This window comes from Oxyura jamaicensis, chromosome 1, assembly GCF_011077185.1.
Source record: "Oxyura jamaicensis isolate SHBP4307 breed ruddy duck chromosome 1, BPBGC_Ojam_1.0, whole genome shotgun sequence".
NCBI classification, from domain to species: Eukaryota; Metazoa; Chordata; class Aves; order Anseriformes; family Anatidae; genus Oxyura; species Oxyura jamaicensis.
The window spans coordinates 119,803,459-119,823,515 of NC_048893.1; the positions used below are offsets into that span (position 1 = coordinate 119,803,459).

At 37.4% G+C, this 20,057-nt stretch overlaps 1 protein-coding gene and 1 long non-coding RNA gene across 6 annotated transcripts in view; both read right to left on the bottom strand.

The window, feature by feature from the left end:
* The window catches only part of IL1RAPL1 (interleukin 1 receptor accessory protein like 1), a 723,370-nt gene that overhangs the window by 306,904 nt on the left and 396,409 nt on the right, over positions 1–20,057 (bottom strand). The gene's annotated exons all lie outside the window — the stretch shown is intronic.
* On the bottom strand, positions 14,246–17,295 carry LOC118160968. Its single transcript, XR_004747787.1, has 2 exons — positions 16,192–17,295; positions 14,246–14,326 (listed from the first exon to the last, which is right to left on the bottom strand). It is a non-coding gene; the product is annotated as an uncharacterized LOC118160968 (long non-coding RNA).

The window sequence follows — 20,057 nt, forward strand, 5'->3', positions numbered from 1 at the left end:
ATCTGCATGGCTTGTTGTTCATGAAAAGTCTGTGTCCTAATTGTTTATTTTTATTGTTGCTGTTGTCTTTCAATGGCGGGAGGGAGAGGGGGAAAAATTAAAGCAAAATAATGTTTCTAAATTCAAACAAAACAAAACACATTAAAAAAAAAAAAAAAAAAAAAAACATGATCGGACAGTGAATGGGTATTAAATGGAAAAAAAAAATAAAATAAAAAATGTTTAGTCACTGAAGCCAGAGGCTCTTAAAAAGATGCCTACCACTTGGTACATGAATTAGCAGCTGTGCCTACGCAATGTTCTGCTGTCAGGAACAACTGTGTGTTACTCCATCCTGATAAGTCAGAAGGTCATCAAATATTGGAATATTTATACCACAAAATCATTCTTTTTGTGAATGCATTCCACCTTCTTTTATACTTCTAAAACCTAAAGCTTTATTGGAAAGAAAGGAGATGCTGAATGGCTTCTCTTTTGTTCCCTCTCTTTGCTTGATGAATAAAAGTACAGCCTACAATTTTCAACTGAAGCTAGGGAAAGACATATCATTTAGTTTAGTCTCAAATGCTAAGTTAGATTCTTCTGTTCACCTGCTAAGCAGCTACATGAAGTATATCCCACGACACTATTATTCTTTCTAAATGATTAGATATTTATCTTTTACTAACCTTGGATAAGTGTGTTCATTTCAAAATGGAGATCTCTCATGTTCCATTTTCAGTTACTCATTAAAGATCGATATGGGCAGAGATAACCAATAATATTTATTACATATATACATAATATACATTATATACATTATATACATAATATATTTATTTATATTCATAATATATTTTTATATACTTATATATCTAATATATTTATTAGAATAATGACACTTGCACATGAATAAGATTCCTTTGGAATTCTCTCCATAAATATTTCCCATATCTACCCAGTTCTTCCAGGAGAAAATCTGTTGCCTTCAGATTTTCTGGAATGCTTCCTGAAAATGTGATACATATATCTGAATGTTGTTCGTGGTCTTCAAGACTGTAAGTAAGACTATAAGGTTAGATGAGGCCCTGAGCAACCTGATCTAGTGGGTGGTGTCCCTGCATATGGCAGGGGCATTGGAACTAGATGATCTCTGAGGTCCATTCCAACCCAAGCCATTCTATGATTTTATGATTCTATGAAACTGTGAAGTATAAAAATAAAAAAACTTAACAGAGAAGAAAAAAGTTATTTTAGGTAAATACAATTTATAATAGATGTATTCCCTCATCACTCTTTTATTGAAGTGGCTAGGACAACCAGAGGGGCGTTAATTTTGTTGCAAGACTCTCAAAGCACAAGTGATTTGACACTGCTAAAGAATGAGTAATTTCCTTCTTCTGCAGCATCCCCAGATACATTTATACTTGTTTTCATGATCTTCTTGATATAATAATAATAATAATAATAAAACCAACAACCAAACAAGCAAGTAGCAAACAAACAAACAAAAACAGCTGTGCACCTTTATTGTCCTCAGAAAACATTTTTCCATTGTCAGTGGCAGGCCCCAATCAGAATGTGACACATTTGAGAAGTCAGCACTGCCTTGAGTTTCAAAATCATGAAACTGTCTTATTTTGTCTCATAATATTATTAGCCACCAAGGTAAATAACTCTAAGGTGAAAGATAAAAAGGCTACAGTCTTCAGCTGCACCAATGAACAGAGAAGTATGAGAATAAGGCACAGACAGGTGCCAGACACCATAACTATATATTTTCATTTATTGTTTTCATTTTCAAGCTTTCTGTTACCTCTCATCCTCAGAAACATGAATCATCCAGAAATGAAATTCCAAAGCCATGTAAACAGTGGCAATATGAATGTATGAAAGCATTTCTGCTGAGACAGTTTTGAATAATTTTACCTAATTCGAGCTGTATGTAGCATACATAAGTTATTTTAGTTTGACAAAATAAGTTTTGCTTTGCAGATTTTAATTCATGTCTCAAATGGAAAATATAAATGGAAAAAGTCTAAATAAGTTTCAGATAATTGAAATCCACTGGCTCTTCTTTTTCACTTGAACCCTGGCCCAACCTTTATGTGTTAGTGTCTTGGTATAGTTCAGCACAGATATATGAGGGACAGGATAGTGAGATCACTCCTTGTGTTTCTTGGTGGTCTCACATAGTCAACTTCATTTGTCATAAACACAGAATCTCTGCATTGGGTTGTCTGGATACTTCCTTCTGCAGTAGGACACTGTGGGAAAGGAATTCGCAGGTGGCTTTGCCCTGCTTCCCACGTCCTTGTATTAGAGATAATGAGGAAACAAGCTAGAGACAAGTGCATGGAGAAGCTAGACCAATTATAAGTTGTTATCGGCGCATGCTGTAGTCAGTTGCCTATATATACTCTGTGAGAACCTGCAATAAAGGAGGACGATTATACTCGCATCGAGGTTGCATCATTACTCCGGTCCGTTTCCCTTTCCAACAACAGGACACAGTTTCCAGCTGGGCTTGTGCTGCCAGCTTAATCCTTTGCTGTTCTTCATGACCTAACTTAATTCCCAGAGTCTCCACTGTCTAAATATAGGAATAGATGTATATCACAGCTTAGTTCACTTGATAAATTTTCTGTGGCTCAAAACACTGCCATCAGTTTATATAATTTGTAGAGAATTGACTGGTTATATAAACTACTCCTGAATTGAAAATTTAACCCTTAATGTCATTTATGTGCCACTGTTGCAGTTTTATAGTTTTATTTCTGCATTCTGTTTCAATCACAACTTTTTTCTTCAAACTGGGAAAGAACAATGAGAACCTGGAAATTCCTGTATCAATTAAACCTTTTGTCATATTTCTCATAGAGGAATTCCTATCTATTTACAAGTATTTTAATATTCAAACAATTTGGGTTAAATAGCTAATTTTTTGCTGATTGTTCAAAAACATGGCTTCTGCTTGCATTCTTGATGTCTTTGCTAGAGGCAGCTAAACCTAGTATCTTGGCAGAAGACAGGCTGCTGCAACACCATGGTGCAGGTTTCAGCCAGCAAGTCAGGATGAGTATGCATGCACAAAAGGTGAGCATACACGCACACATTGCACACACGCTGTTTGCTGGGTTAAGAACTAGATGGATGGCTGGGCCTGGAAAGTAGTGGTGAACAGAGTGAAATCCAGCTGGTGACCAATCACCAGTGGTGTTCCCCAGGGTTTGGTGTTGGGGCCCATCCTCTTTAGTATCTTTATTGGTGGTTTGGATGAGGGAATTGAGTGCACCCTCAGTAAGTTTGCAGGCTCCACCAAGTTGGGGGAAGTGTCAATCTGCCAGAGGGTAGGAAGGCTCTGCAGAGGGACCTGAACAGGATGGGTCAATTAGCAGAGGCCAAAGGGATGAGGTTCAACATGGCTAAGCACCAGGTCCTGCACTTTGGCCACAACAACCCCATGCAACAATACAGGCTTGGGGGAGAGTGACTGGAAAGCTGTGCAGAGGAAAATGATCTGGGGGTGCTGATTGATACTCGCCTGAACATGAGCTGGCAGTGTGCACAGGTGGCCAAGAAGGCCAACGACATCGTGGCTTGTATTAGGAATAGTGTAGCCAGGGAGGTAATCATCCCCTTGTACTCTGCTTGAATGAGGCTGCACCTCAAGCGCTGGGTTCAGTTTTGGTCCCCTCACTACAAGACATCGAGGCCCTGGAGCATGTCCAGAGAAGGGCTACAAAGCTGGGGAAGGGCCTGGAACACAAGTCGTATGAGGAGAGGCTGAGGGAACTGGGGTTATTTAGTCTGGAGAAGAGGAGGCTCAGGGGAGACCTTATTGTTCTCTACACCTGCCATAAAGGAAGTTGTGGGGAGCTGGGGGTCGGCCTCTTCTCACAGATAACTAATGATAGGACTAGAGGGAATGGCCTCAAGTTGTGCCAGGGAAGGTTCAGGTTGGAAATTAGGAGATTTTTTTTTTTTTCTTTTTCTCAGAAGGAGTAGTCAGTCATTGGACTGGGTTGCCAAGTGAGGTAGGGGTGTCACCATTCCTGGGGGTGTTTAAGGGAAGCTTGGACTTGATGCTTAGGGCCATGGTTTAGTGGGTGACATTGGTAGTAAAAGGCTGGTTGAACCAGATGATCTTGAAGGTCTTTTCCAACCTTTATGATTCTGTGATTCTATTCTATGTCCGATGACACATTCAAGACAGCCATACAGACACACAACATTGGCAGAAACAGAAAATACAGTGCTGGCCTGATGCAGTTCCTCTGCAACAGCTGATCAACCCTGAAGTCCACTGATGGAATAGCTACATATATATGCATACATCCTATGGGAGTATCCCATATATGCATATGGGAGCTTCCAGCCCAGGTGCTGGTCCTAGGTGGTTCACTCTTCCCAGCTGCTGGCACCTGGGCATACAAGGTTTGCAGCCCCTCCAACTGCTGGTGCTCAGACATCTTATTCTGCTTGCCAGCCTGCATAATGTAGAGAACACAATCACATGGAAGATAGAAATGATGAGAAGATGAGGCAGACTACAGGGCTCAGACAAGAGTACTCATCATTAACCTGTTTACATTGGACAACCTTTTATCTCATTTTCCATATAATCTTTTTTTCCTCATATCCTCTATTCCTTCTATTTTTCCATACTTGTTCTCAATACACCTTGATCTATTTCCCATGTTTGTCCTTCTCCTATTCATCCCCTAGAAAGTTTTACACATGTCCATAATCCCTTCAAAATACTATTTAACTATATATATATATACATATATATATGTATATATTTAATCCAAAAATGATTCCCTTCCCCCACCCCTATCCCATAGTGCCATCCACCATTCAGCCTGAAAGTACTGTCTGGGATTGAGAAGCACTCTCCAGATGGTTGCTCTGGGTGGTTTTACACCCATAGGTCATGGCTGGTGGGAAAAAAAAAAAGGGGGGGGGGAGGGGGGGGAAGAAAAGAAAGAAAGGAAAAAGGAAAGAAAGGAAAGAAAGAAAAGAAAGAAAGGGGGGGAAAAAAATCAATCAAACAAACAACAAAAAAAGGGCAATAAGAATCTTGTTCAGGGTAGAGAAAATGTCAAGTTATACTCCATAAGGTTCCTAGGACTACTGAGGACCCCTGTCCCAGAAGATAAAGCACAGGCATGGAGAGATCCTGTATATCAAGTATAGCTTGAAAGATATGAAAGTAGTTGTATAAAAACTCTATCCCGTCTCTCGGTAAAATAAATAAATAAATAAATAAATAAATAAATATTGTTTTTGTTCGTAGGATAACAGATCTACTGCAGCACCACTAAAATGTTGTTCTTTTATCACTTGCCCTCATTTCAGTTTTAATAAGCTCTCATCTTTTTATGTTCACTCCACAGCAATTAAATAGAAATTCAAATGTCATACCCATTTTTATAACAGTGCCTCTTACAAAACTGTAATAAAGTCAGCAAATAATATATTTTCTGTATGATCTGTCATCTTTTTGTCAACAGAATCTGGCCAATATTAATATAATGTTTGCATATGTAGCATATGTATGCGTTTGCATGTTGTATAAACATAAGATTATTAGTTACAATTCTAGCACAACTCCGAAGAACCATTAGATTTGAAAGCTCAGATCAGTTAAATAAGGCAGGAAGAGAGTTTATGAATATTCAGTTTAGATTTCAAAACAGCTGTTCTATTTGACCATTTATATAAATATATATATAATTTTATTTATTTATTTATTTATTTGTTATACACAAACATACAGGAAAGTGGGATTATGGTTACACAAATATCTGGTTACTACTATAATTCGGATACATTTTCAAATAACATTATTTCCCCTTTAAACGAAAAACTCATCATAGAACAAGTAAGATAACTGAGTTATTTTTTTTTCTGTTCTTCCCAGAAGACATTCTAGTAATCCAATCAAGAAACTGAGAATATAGCATACAAAATAATTTAATAGTAATCTTTTTGAATAATTAAAAAGATGCTCTCATAATTAGCAGCTGATCATTACCACCAGTAGAAAAGACTATGTCCCAACTCCTCCTTGACAGTAATATGATTAAATTTCACAAAAATAGTTTAAATCAAATTCTGAATACTTACCTTTTGTAATCAATACCATTTCTGAATTAGCATATTACTGGATGAAAAAGCAAGAGAAATAAAGAACAAAGAAAAGAAAAAGCTACATTCTTATTTTATTTTTATCGTATCAGATCAATTATTCTTTGTGACTATCATTTTTCCCACACTTGTCTGGCCTTTACAAACAGAAATACCTAATAGCAGGGTGCTAACACCAGGAAAATGGAATAAGTAAAATCAAGACCAAGGTAGTAGTGACTGAACCTTTGTCAAACAGCAATGCATCTGGGCACAGATTAGAAGAACCAGGCAAAAGAAAGGGCTATAATGGGTTTAAATGGCAAGGCTTTGATACGGAGGGATATTGCACAGGTGGCCTCTGTGAGATGAGGCCAAGGCTGCCTCATGTCGGACAGTTAGGTTAATGACGCAGGAGGGGGAAGAATTGTTCCAGGTGCCAGAAAAGAAGCTCTCCTGCCACTTGTGGAGAAGACCATGGTGGAGTATGTTGTTCCCCTGCAGCCCATGGTGTAAGGTGTTGAGTCAAGATATCCATGCTGCAGCCTATGGATGACCTCACACCCGAGCAGGTGGATGTACCATGAAGGAGGCTGCAGGGCATGGTGAGTCCTACAGAAACAGGCTCCTGGCAGAATCTGTGACCTATGAGGACCCACACTGAAGCAATCCTGAAGGACTGCATCTTCTGAAAATGACCCCTACTGCTGGAGCATTTCATGAAGAACTACATTCTGTGGGAAGGACTTCATGCTAGAGCAGGGGAAAAGTGTCAGCGAGAGCCAAGACCAGCAGAGAACTGTTATGGATTGGCCAGGAACCACAGAATCACAGAATCACAGAATAGTCTAGGTTGGAAGAGACCTCCAAGATCACCGAGTCCAACCTCTGACCTAACACTAACAAGTCCTCCACTAAACCATATCCCTAAGCTCTACATCTAAATGTCTTTTAAAGACCTCCAGGGATGGGGACTCAACCACCTCCCTGGGCAGCCTATTCCAGTGACTAAAAACCCATTCAGGAAAGAAGTTCTTCCTAACATCCAACCTAAACCTCCCCTGGTGCAACTTTAGCCCATTCCCCCTCGTCCTGTCACCAGGCACGTGGGAGAATAGACCAACTGCCACCTCGCTACAGCCTCCTTTCAGGTACCTGTAGAGTGCAATAAGGTCACCCCTGAGCCTCCTCTTCTCCAGGCTAAACAGTCCCAGTTCCCTCAGCTGCTCCTCGTAAGACTTCTTCTCCAGACCCTTCACCAGCTTCGTTGCCCTTGTCTGGACTAGCTCAAGCACCTCCATGTCCTTCTTGTAGCGAGGGGCCCAAAACTGAACACAGTACTCGAGGTGCGGCCTCACCAGAGCCGAGTACAGGGGGACAATCACTTCCCTGGACCTGCTGGCCACGCTGTTTCTTATGCAAGCCAGGATGCTGCTGGCCTTCTTGGCCGCCTGAGCACATTGCTGGCTCATCTTCAGCCGACTGTCAACCACTGCTCCCAGGTCCTTCTCTGCCAGGCAGCTTTCCAACCACACATCTCCCAGCCTGTAGCGCTGTTTGGGGTTGTTGTGCCCCAGGTGCAGGACCCGGCACTTGGCCTTGTTGAACTTCTTACCGTTGGCCTCAGCTCATCGGTCCAGCCTATCCAGATCCTCCTGCAGAGACTTCCTACCCTCAAGCAGATCGACACACACACCTAACTTGGTGTTGTCTGCAAACTTGCTGAGGGTGCACTCGATCCCCTCGTCCAGATCATCGATGAAGATGTTAAAGAGGACTGGTCCCAGTACCGAGCCCTGGGGGACTCCACTAGTGACCGGCCTCCAACTGGATTTGACTCCATTCACCACAACTCTCTGGGCCCGGCCATCCAGCCAGCTCTTAACCCAATGAAGCGTACGCCAGTCCAAGCCATGAGCAGCCAGTTTCCTGAGGAGAATGCTGTGGAGGATGGTGTCAAAAGCCTTGCTGAAGTCAAGGTAGACCACATCCACAGCCTTTCCCTCATCCACTAAGCATGTCGCCTTGTCATAGAAGGAGATCAGGTTCGTCAAGCAGGACCTGCCCTTCATAAACCCATGCTGACTAGGCCTGATCGCCTGTTTGCCGTGCAACCCCACCCCTGACTGGCCAGGATGCCCATCCCCATGTGCTGCTTGGCATGCAGGGATGAGGAGGCAGAAGAGTCAGGAATGAAGCACTGAAGCTGAACCTGGGAAGGAGGGGTGATGGAGGGTGGAAAAGCATTTTTAATTTTGTCTTTGTTTCTTGCTATCCTACTCTATCTAATTATTTGCAATAAATTAAATTAATCTTCCCCCATTTAAATCTGTTTTGCTAGTGAAGGTAATTGGTGAGTTATCTCCTTGTCCTTATCTCCACCTATGAGCTTATTCATCTTACTTGTTACCCTGTCCTGCTGAGGAGGAGTAAGAAAGAAGCATGGTGGATGTTTAGCAACCAGCCAAGGTTAACCCACCACAAGGGTAAGTCATTAAGTTGTTAATGGCATTAAAAGTAATTTTGAATCTCAAAGGTATGGGATAAAAAAATAATAATAATAACAAAACAACAACAACAAAACTTGGTTTTAATTTTTACTGCTGTTTAGTTTCTAAAGGTATTTTATTTGTCTTCCTATTGTTCTTCAGTCATATGCCCACACCTTAAAAAATCAATCTGTTTTATATAGACTATTGTATACTGTCATCTTCAAAACATGTACTCAATTAGACATGTCTTGCATGATTTTCTGCACAGTTAAAGAAAAATAGAGGAAACCGAACCAGCACAAAGGTTAAATGGTAGGCAGCTTGGTAACTGCTTGGTTAAACGTCACTTTTGGAGACTAGGCAAGAACATTATTTTGATGTATCATGCCAACTATTCTACTACTGTTCTGAGTATTAAAAGGCAGGAAAAAAAATCCATAATATAAAAAATTACTGGATAGCTGGCTTTAAAAAAGAAGACCAGCATACCACTGCAATGCAAAGTAAATGCTTGAATCAAATGTTAAGGACATCATGAGCTGAGAAAATTCTATAAAATACATCATTACCTACAGCTTGCCCAAGCCAGAATTCTTTTCTCAATTTGAAGTAATTCATATTGCCTATTAAGTTTAAAAAATGTGTTTGCTATTTTCTCTTCATCTTGACTACAATTCAACATTTTTACTGTATTCCTAAAGAGATAGTCTTTTTAATTTTCTTCTCACTTTTTTTTTTTTTTTAATCTACATTGCATCAACAGCAAAAAACATCTTGAATGTAAACCTGATCTGTCATGTAATATGATGAACAGAAAAATAAATGCAGAATGACACAACTTGTCAATCATATCTTTCATATGATTTCAAAAATGCTGGTAGCACAAGCACAAAGATGTTGGTCAGGAAGCAGCAGTAGGTAAAAACCCAAGAACTCCAGTCAATGCCTCATCCAGAATAAATCATTTGTAAAAATGGAGCTACAGACCAATAAGAACTATTATTGTAGGCAGAACTAGTATAGAACTGTTAGTTCTTTAGGTCCTGAGAGGTAACGGTGTTACTCTGAATGCAAACAATCTGGCCAGCTCCCTAGGGAGGAAGTTTAATGAGAATTATGGATAAGCATTGAAACAAACAGTAAAATTTCCAAGAGGTTGAACTAGGTTTTGGAAGCTTTCAGTGTCTAGACAATTGAAACAACTTGAATAGGTTTGCTATTTGCTAAGCAGTCTGGCCTTTATGGTCTATTTAATAGGTCACAGTTAGATTCTCCACAGCAGATGCATATAAATTTTTAGAACTGAACAAAGAGTTTAGAAATTTTTCTATCTCTCAATACTCCAGTTTTATATCCCCCTCTCACAAATCTCTATATACTGAGAAAAAAATGAAATTTCACATTCTCCTCATAGTCCAAGTCTTAGAATTGTAACATATTATTCTTATTCTAGTAGTGTCAAAATGATTCAGTCAAAATGAATGCCTCCCTGTTTAAGTCACTGTGTATAAACATAAAAGAAGAAAGCCCATGACTGAAAATCTTACATTAAAAAAGAACTGATGTTTCAAAGAAAGGAGAAAGAGTGTTGAAGGTACAAAGACACATGGTCTTTCACTTCTGGTTTCTAAAATTTTGCTTTTTTTCTAATATTGAAAAATAAGTAAGGAAGAGTGTGCTTAGACTGAAAGTGGGGACAGGTAGATCACTAAGAAAAAAAAATAAAACTTTTTGTATTTGTTCATATCTTGGAAAGGAACAGGAGGTAGGCAGGGGAGGCAGAAAGGCTGGCAAGGCAGGAAGGGAGGAAGTCAGACACTGAAATGAGTGGTCTCTTAATCATCACAGAGAAAAGATTAAGGTCACTTTGTTCCTGATTTAAAGTTGACTGCAGTGAACAGGAACTTAGTTTTTCAGACTTGGATCAGTTTTCTTTTTTTGTTTGTTTGTTTTGTTTTGTTTTGTTTTGTTTTTAAGTTTCTTTCCTGTCGAAGGTGGAAGAAAAAAATAAATAAATTCTTTAAAAAATTTGTCATCTCACAGCACACACATATTCTAAGGACCATCATAAAGGCTTAGTTAGACCTCCAGTATCCTTAGCTAACACTGCAAGAGCTAACATCAGAAATAAGAGTATAAAGTCTCCTCAGTCATCTCTGTTCAACTTGTCTTCCCTGTGCCAATGTAGGTGAGGCCTTGCCAGCACGACTCTGAGATGAGGCTTACGTCACATACACCACAGAAGGACCAGCACTGTGGCATGGGAACATGCCCTACAACTGTTCTTGGGTGCAATTTCTCAGATTGCTCTTCTGATGCTTCCAACATCCTGAAGTGAAATAAATCTTTTTACATTTGCTGCAGTGGATGGCAATCTGGTTCTTAAGGAAAATGTTTCTCCAACCCAAGAATTTAGGAGACGGCAATGCGTAATATCCTCATTTCCAAAATCACTTTTGTCTGTAGAGCTGAGAACAGAAGAAAATGTAAACCTTTAAAATTATATTAAATTGATTCTTATAGAAAATCCAATAAAAGATGCCACAGAACATAAAGACTTCTATGACACTTTCATATTTTAAGTAGACAGGAATGTGATAAACTGCAACATAGAGCAGATAATGTGTTACAGAAAAGAGAAGGAAAATACATGTTTGTCTCTGTGTTTAAGCTGTAATTGAATCAGCATCTCATGAGACACAGGTTAAAGAGAGAATTACACTCTGAAATAACATATTTATGAAATGAAAAGAGAAAGGAAGATACAGAGAATATATGGCAAAGACATCCTAGGATGATAGCCCAGTTATGTGAAATACTTTTTTAAATACCTTTCTGTATCACATTAGTAAAAATGCTGTGAGTATATAATTTCTTGTTTTCAGAGAAATGAAACAAAACAGCTTTGAAAGCAGAGAGAGAAAATCACTTTGAGAATTATTGCCTGTGTCAGCAGCTGTTACTGAAATTTCTTACATATGGTGCCAGGAAAAAATATGCTTGTTCAGACATATTAGAGTACATGCATCACTATGTAATTTTGACAGTCTCAGAGGCATTTATTTCTTTTACTCTGTTTAGGAGATTACATATATCAAAGATGACGAGAGTATAAAATTATTTAAAATAGTCAAAGCTAACAGAATGGAGACCTATATGTCAATATACAATCCCTCACCACCTCTACTCCAAAAAGCAGTTGTGCATATAGACATAGAATTGTGCAGGAAAAATTATATTAAAAAGAAAGAAAGAAAGAAACAAACAACAACAACAACAAAAAAAAAAAACAGCCTTGAATAACTGCAAGCAGACTCTCTTCCAAGGAAAATCAAGAAGGGAGAAAAAAAAGAAAAAAAAAAAAAAAAGAAAAAAAAAATCAGTAGCCCACTCACATATGCTTCCATTTAAAGCTACTCTCTATGGGAAAACTAGCAGCCTTTCTCAGTAACATGGGGTTAGACCATTAACTGGAACCATGAAGCTCAGCTATGTAACTACTCAGAAATCAATAAAGACTGTGGAAAAAAATTTAAATTACAACTAAGTAGACACTTGGTGCAGAAACAACATGGCTTCAGGTGACAAAGTACAGACTCAGAGATCTGGATGTTGTCCTTTAGCACATTGTTTTTTTGTAGTTTTCCCAATAATAGATGTGTAATATTAATGATTACAAAAGCATAATAAGATAATAGCGAGACCTAGACAATAGTTGCATTCAGGCTTAATCTTCCAAAGATGTTCACAGAATTTTAAAATCAAGTAGCGTCACAGAATGCTGAAAGAAGAGCAATTTACAGCCTTGCCAAATGCAGAAGAGAAAGGAAACATTTTTAGCTTAGTAATTACTTGATCAAATAGGAACACAATGATAATAATGCTATATATATAAAAAAAAAAAAAAGGAAACTTTTTTTTTTTCTGTATTGACTTTTTTTTTTTTTTTCAAAATTTAAATATCCTTATTTGAAAAATGAAATAGGACTCCTAGGCTCTTCTGGATCTTAAATTCAGTAGACAAAAATGAAGAAAATTACAAATAAAAATGATGACAGGTTATTAGAAGTGTATTTTTCTTTGACATAGCTATGTAAAAAATCTAACAATAATGTGAATACAATATGAATCATTAGTTAGAAGTGCTTTAGTAGTGTTCACGTACACACAACCCAAACTCTTTGTGAATCCCTGTGCCTAATGTTTCTTAAAGACAGTTAATGGGTGGTTTTCAAAGATATGAAGTTATAGGAAATATGGTCTCATAGACCTTTTTGGAAATTCTAGAATTTGACTGCAGTTCTAGAATATGTTAGCTAGAAATGTGAAAAAAAAAAAAATAGTTATAGTTTATTTCAATAAGTGAGTTTGTAATGTGTGCCTTAAGTTTACTGCTAAATTTATTTTAATGTTTTAAGTGCCTTTGACATTCTCATGCTGTAAACTGAGTATATTGTTAGACTGTAAAGATACAAAATATGAATCATAAGTAACACTTCATTTATTTCCCTCTCAAAGAAAACAAAAAATGCTTGACAGGAAATAACAGTTAATATTATTGTGCCAATGCATCTTATTCTTTTCATAATTTTTTCAACAAATGTATAAGAGTACAGTGGAAAAGCATCATGATGCATACTTAAAATAGCACTAATATGATGTAATAAACTCTAATGGATAGGAGAATAAAACATTAATATTAAAAAGGGGGTTGGATACATAATTTACATGATGTAGTTTATGGCATCACTGTATTTCATAGCATAAATAATAAAACTTTAATTTTAATTATTAGCTTAATTAAGTTAATTATTAGCTGGTCAGAAAACAGTAAGAATAACTGCCATTGCATAGGGACTATTTAAAAATATTTAAAAAGTAAAACGCACATTCTCATCAAGACTATCATAAGTTAACTGTGAAACTTTTCAAAATTGAATTTGTGTAAAGAAAGAAACTGACATTTTATAAGCACCAAAATGAAATTGAAGTCCATAGTTAACTATACATATGTAATATATACATTTGTTAAAATCAGTGAAACGCTGACTGAGCATTTAAGACTTGAATAATGACTAACCCAAGAGCAGATAATGATATTGTTTTTTTGACCTTTCCAGAATATTTCTGTGTTTTTTTCCATGTTAAAATTCCAACTATGAATTTTTAACTATAAATTACTATTCCCCTCCCCCCAAAAATAAAACAAAGAAAAAAGAGTGCCTACAAAGCAAAATGCTTAAAAATTCTTTTAAAGTCAGTATCAGGGAAATGAAATTCCTTTTAATAGCTTTTTTAGTGTTTCCATAGGATGGTTTCACAAGAGGAGGTTCAGACACGGCTTCTCATTTTGAACTTTCCGTTTCTTTTTTCCATTTCAGAGGAAATTTTGAAAAAAATATTTCTTCATTTTCATCCAGAACAAAAATGTTAAAATATTTATGTGAAACAGAATTCTCAGTTTTGGAATCAGTTGAGTGTGTTGAGTTTGGATGGTAGTATTGCTTAATTCAAATTACTAAGATAAATCAATGAAGTCTTATGGCTGAATAGTTAAGCAGAACTATGTGAATAAAGGAACTTAATTTTTCTGAAGTAATGGTGCAATAGAAACCCTCAAAGCCAGTTGAAACATCATTTTCTTATTTATAAATTTTCCTCACTGACATCTGAACCCTTTGCAGAGTAAATTAGATATATGGATAATGTTACACAGTACTTCACTGAATCATGGAATGGGTTGAATAGAATAGGTTGGAAGGGACCTCCAGAAATAATCTGGTCCAACCCCCCTGCTCAAACAGCGACACCTAGAGTGGGTTGCCCAACAGTTATTGGAAACCTGTTCCAGTGCTTCATCATCCACACAGTAAAGTCCTTCCTGATATTTAGACAGAATATTCTGCAACCATATCATGAATTTTATGCTTTGTTTGAAGATCCCTGTCATCCTCAAATTCAGCCATCTAATCTCCAGCCCATTTGGTAATCTCTGGGAAAACAATAACTAGCAATTTCAAGAGGAAGCACACTACCATGAAAAGGTGTAATATGTCTTGAAAGTCTTAAAGTTAATCTCAGCAAATACTCTTTAAGAGGAAGAAAATCCACACAATTGATCAAGGTGCTGTCCTAGGGATTCTGCAGATGTTTCAGCTTTCTCTGCTGCCTTACATTTTTTGGTATGATTTTGAATTACTTCAGTCAGATACTTTTAAATGTTTAAGCCCTTGAGGTTCATACAAAGCAACAGGATTTAGTATGCTTGGGCCCCTCACTACAAGACATTGAGGCCCTGCAGCATCTCCAGATGACAAAGCTACAAAGCTTTGTCTGGCTACAAAGCTGGGGAAGGGCCTGGAACACAAGTCGTATGAGGAGAGGCTGAGGGAACTGGGGTTATTTAGTCTGGAGAAGAGGAGGCTCAGGGGAGACCTTATTGTTCTCTACACCTGCCATAAAGGAAGTTGTGGGGAGCTGGGGGTCGGCCTCTTCTCACAGATAACTAGTGATAGGATTAGAGGGAACAGCCTCAAGTTGTGCCAGGGAAGGTTCAGGTTGGAAATTAAGAGAAATTTCTTCTCAGAAAGAGTTAGGCATTAGAATGTCTTGCTCAGGGAGGTGGTAGAGTAACTGTCCCTGGGGGTGTTTAAGGAAAGCTTGGACTTGATGCTTAGGGCCATGGTTTAGTGGGTGACATTGGAGGGGGGCCCCCCCCGCCCCGCGCGTTGGCGGGGCAGGCTTGAACCAGATGATCTTGGAGGTCTTTTCCAACCTTTATCAGTCTATGATTCTATGAACCTGTATGTGAAAATGTGAAAGATCATAAGGCGTTCAGGTAATGTACAATATGTGCTACATTAAAAACTTAAAATTGACAGACTTGTATCAGGATCTATGTTGAATGGAATTTTAGAAACTGAAATGCCAGAAGCTGTTCAGTATGTAGTATTTGCCTTCTTTAGAGAACATTTGCTCTCTTTAAAGAGTTCACTTTATTTTGACTACTAAGGAAAATGGAATTGAAAATGTTAGATTTTAATTTAACTGATTAACACTTTGTTAGAACATATATTTCTAAATGGTACAAATGTTCCCCCAAATTTGGCTTTGGTAATAGAGTAATAGATCTGTAAAAGATCTGTAGGATTTATAACTTTCAAGAAAATTGTATTTTTATGAAGAATTATTTCTTTTGTGTTTAAAAACAATAGATTCACAGGTGTTGACATTCTACCCTAATTACATGTAATACTAATGATATTCTCTTTGGGTGGTAAGAAATTCAGTAATGGAAATACAGTCTTAGATTAATTTTTGTATCTTCCTTTCTTATGCTTATGCCCAAACAGCAACAACTTCAATGGTACTTTTGAAAATAACAAGATCTTTAAAATAAATAAAGGAAAAACGAGAAAGAAAAGTAGATATTATGGTGCAGAAAAAACATTGCCAGAAAAACTCAGACATGCTCTTTCCAATAATTACAAGCATGATGATTATGGTCAGTCAAAACGCAGCAAGGTGTTTGAGGAAAGCCACTTTACATGTGAATTTTAGAGCTGCTTACTCTTTTTCTCATTCTAACCACTTCCAAAACGTAGTAGGAGTTTCCATAGCTTCCACAGTAGTTTGCTAAATTTTGCACCTGTGGAATAATAGGTTACTTTTGGTTTAGTTGTCTAGTCCTTACTGAGATTTATGATCCACATTCAGAATTATGGTTACCAACTTCATACAGCCATTGAATAATATTTTTGGTGTTTTATTTAACTCCAGTGACATACAGTGAGAGAAAATTATAGTTAAAACCTGTAAATGAACTAAAAAATAATAATAATAAAAAGGGAAAGGTTAAAGAGAAGGCCCAGAGACCATAACACAATCACAAAATATAGAAGTCAAATGAGAATACAACGAATGAGAGTACTATTTCTTTGCAATTTAAAGGAGACAATAATATTGTAATAATCAGAATAGATAATTTGAATGTTTATAAAATGGGTATCATACATCCCACCTTTTTCAGTTTTGTCAAATATTATTACTTGGAATTTCTATGTTTTGCAAAAAAAAATGATTAATCTTAAATATTATTGGATTAATTGAAAAACTGAATACAATTCTAATAAACTTTGTTCATGGAAATGATTATTTTTTAACAGAAAAATGCCTCACTTCATAGCTTGTTGTTGTTGTTTTGTTTTAACTATTAAGAAGAATCAGAAAATTCTCAGTAAAAGACTTAAATGTTACCAAATTTCTGCCACTTCTCCAGCTCAAATCATATCAGATAATTATATGCATTGTAGTTTGAAAGTTTTGTGGCATTTAAAAATGGAGACTGGCATCTAGTCTCACTTTTCAAAATGTTTTCTCTAGGAAAATACAGACATAAACTGGGTTAAGCAGAGGCATGTTAATCTTCTTCATGCACAAGAGAAGTCTGTCTGTGAAAGGCTTGCAGATCCTTATCTGACAGTGCTATTTAGCACAAATTAGTATTACAGATGAGAAAAGAAGGCTCCAGAGAGACCTCATTGCAGCCTTTCAATAATTAAAGGTGTCTTATAAAAAAGATGGAGGACTCTTTACTCAGGCAGATAGTTTTACAAGGGGGAATAGTCTTAAACTGTAAGAGAATAGATTTAGATTAGACATTAGGAGAAAATTCTTCACTGTAAGGGTAGTGAGGCACAGGTTGCCAAGACTTGTGGATGCCCCATCCCCTGAAGGTAGTGGAGTTCAGGCTGGATGGGGCCTTGGCCAACATGATCAGGGGTGATACCCCTGCCTATGGCAGGGGGCTTGGAGTTAGATGATGTTTGAGGTCCCTTCCAACCCATGCCATTTTATCATAGATGGTACTGACAGTATTTATACTGCCATAATAAACAAAACTGTTGAGAAAATTCTGCTGTAGTGTTTTTAGAAACCATTAACAAGATGGAATTCTTCAGCTGCTAAATAAGTAAACAAACAAATCAACAAAAAAGGTGGATGGTTTTCAGCAGTGTTCACACTTTTTTTTTTTTTTTTAATGGTTTAAATTAAGATAAGATAGTCATTATTAGCATTCATTTTTCAAAACTAAAACTTTGGGAATACACCTAGAAAACTGCCTTGAAAACCAAGCAACAAAGACGCTAGTACACGAATAACTTTTGTCCACTACACATTTCTGCCAGTTTCTTTCTTCTTTAATAAAAATAATAAAAACATCTTAGGAGCTACATGCTGGTCCTTCTCATTAGGACAGGAGAAAGTAATTGATAGACTCAATGAAAACTGTTAAAACACATCCTGCAAAGCAACAGAATGTCACCATCATTAGGAAGAGGTTTGACTGGACTGTTGTCTACTTTTGCTGGTTTCTGTTCCCCATATACATAAAACTGTGTGCTTGAGTACTGAGCTCTATGAAAACAATTTCTTCTTTAATTATTCTTCTCCAAGCATATACTTGTGACTGCAGCTACTATAGATTTTCTCTGTTAAGGACAAGAATCAGGCTGTACACTGAAATATTAAATCATCTTCCTTTATTCCTCAAACAGGGAAAGGGAGAGCAGCTTGGTCAAATCAAATCCCTGTGGGAGGGACAATAAGGGTGAGGATCAATAAAGAAAAAGATAGGGATGCCTACAGAGGTGACATGAGAACAGAAGTTGTACCTAGGGACCATTGGATCTCACCCACTCCTGGAGGAGACACAAGAGATTCTATGAGATGGTAGGCTTGGCTTTTAGAGGGAAATGAAATAAATAAATAAATAAATAAATAAAAGGGGAGGGGGAAAAAAAAAAAAGAAAAAAAAAAAAAAAACAAACAATTTAAGGTCTCAGAGAAGTCAGCAAGGAAATGTGAAGCAGGGTAACACGTCTGCACTCAGGTCTTCCTCTTGCTGCAGGAGGGGCAACAGTCAGGAGACCCTGTGGGTGATCCTGTGATCCTGTGAGTTTATACCCACTGTTCTGAAAGGTTTTTTTATTTTACACTCCTGAGATAATTAAGCCATTCCCTGAGCCATGGACTCGTCAGGCAGCAGAAGTTTGCCAACTAATGAGCTTCTCTTTTGATGTGGAGGGACCAAGGATTGAGAAAATGGAGCCTGACAAACACGCATGCAGAGGCATTTCCAAAGAGCCATTTGGGAGCTGACCAGTTGACTGTCTAACCATTAGTTAAAGTAGACTGGGGGCCTTGAGTACCCCAAACAGGTACCTCAGGGGTAGGTGGGATATATTATCCATTGGGAAAACCCAGGTACAGGGGGTCTGAAAATTTGAGGAGCCCGCCATATCCCAGTGCAAAAGCTGGGGGACTTGGCAGAGTCTTCAGTGCCCACAGTGAGAAAAACTGGAAAAAGGGATGTAGCTTCTGGCCAGCTTGAAAAAAGAGGGAGATAACTGTGATCTTGAGTTCTTATGGGAAATAAAGCAGCTCTACACTTTTCTTGTAATACATTCTTAATTGTCTGATCCCAGTTATGGATAGGGAGGAAGAGAAAGGATAGATTGTTATAACAATCTGGACTTGATGATCTTGAAGATCTGTACTTGATGGTCTTGAAGATATTTTCTAACATAAATGTTTTTTTTTAAGGCATCATCATTTTAACTGCAAGTCATCAACTCAATGTTTAAACTGTTTGGAAATGAACCAAGTTTTCTGTTCCATCCTTGATATACCCATCTGTTAAAATCATTCATCTTCACCCTTGCACACACATTTCACTGCAGGACAATTCTGGGTCATTCTGTAGCTCATTAAATAATTTGCAACCGAGAAGGGGGAAAAGTAATCAAAGGTAAAAGTGTCAATACAGAGCATGGATTCATGGCCGAACTTATTTTCTATATCACACATCCCCTTGGAATTTTATGTTTTTGGGTCTATGTAAATCACTTTATATAAGAAATTAACTCAGGACAAATTAAGACTCAGATTTTTGACTCTTTATAACCAATGATTCCTAGTTTACCAGACTATCTAAAGCATTAAATCTGTACTGCTGGACACAGGACAGAATACTCCTGAACTTTGTGTTGCCAGAGGTCCATATTGTACTTCTGTACTATTCACAATACATGGTGATATATAATTGATTCTGAATTTAGTAATTATTATTTTTTACATTACTAAATAAAAGGTTTTATTTTACTTATTTATTTATTTTACGGTTCCAGTACTACAATTTCAGGAATCTCTTCTTTCCATTTAACAATTATGTTACGTATACTAAATTTTTAACTTTCTTTACAGATAACAAAGGAAGCTGCTTGGGAAGTCCCATCAAGGCTATATTTTTGTTTTTGCTAATGTTGCATGGCTATGATTTCTATAGTGATTGATGTGTTGGGTCTGTCTGGGATGGAGTCACCTTTCCCTGCAGCAGCCCACACAATGCTGTGCTCTGCACTCATAGCTGGAACAGCACTGGTATCACTCCAG